The sequence below is a fragment of the Balaenoptera ricei genome, chromosome X (genome assembly GCF_028023285.1).
Source record: "Balaenoptera ricei isolate mBalRic1 chromosome X, mBalRic1.hap2, whole genome shotgun sequence".
Taxonomy (NCBI): domain Eukaryota; kingdom Metazoa; phylum Chordata; class Mammalia; order Artiodactyla; family Balaenopteridae; genus Balaenoptera; species Balaenoptera ricei.
In genome coordinates, this window is record NC_082660.1 from 74,143,858 (window position 1) to 74,144,773 (window position 916).

A 916-nucleotide genomic window follows, 5' to 3' on the forward strand; every position below is an offset into this window, starting at 1 on the left:
GTTGGCTTTCAAATTCTCATAGTATTTTCTTTCTATTTTTGTAAGGTTAGTAGTAATGTCATCTCTTTCATTCCTAATGTTAGAAATTTGAGTCTTCTGTAATTTTTCTCTGTCACATGAGCTAAACTTCTGTTAATTTTATTGATTGATCAAAGAACCAGTTTTTTATTTCATTGATTTTATCTATTTTCTATTCTCTATTGTACTTGCTTCCACTCTACTCTTATTATTTCCTTCTTTCTGCAAAATTTAAGTACAGTTTGCTCATCTTTTTCCAATTCCTTGAGATGTGAAGTTAGGTTTTTAATTTTGGATACTTCTTTTTTAATGTAAGCATTCAAAGCGAGAGGAGAGATGAACCGAGGCAAGGTGGTGGTGGAAGCACAAGCTGCACAGCCACTACCACATCTTCCCAGCAGTGGTAGCAACAGTGGCTGTGGTGCACAAGGAGCCTAGAGTGGATGCTCAGTTGGATTGGTCTTGGTGCAGCCTTATTCGAAGAACATCCCCAGGATCTCTCATTGCCATAGTACTATAGATTTCCTTCTGTCTGACTGATGTTGTGATCCTTGTACCACCATACTTCTATCATCTTTTCTATTCTGGTCTGAGCCAGAATCAGCTCACCACTGTTGCATCTGGCACTTCTGAACTTCCCAGGTTTCTTTTCAAGAATAAGCCGAGTCATTTTTACTGGAAATCAGCTTGCAGAAACCATTTTTTTCTTGGGCTGATAGCCTTCCTGTTAGCAGCCTTTTGCAGGGAGTGGTGGTGTACTTGTATAAAGTCTATCTGTCAGGAGAGACTGGAACACTCTAAAAGGAGACTATCTTGAGCAAGTGGAGTTTGCTATAACTACTGAAACAGCAGTTCTTGAAGTTGAAGAAAAGTATACGGGAGATTGTGAGACAAGATG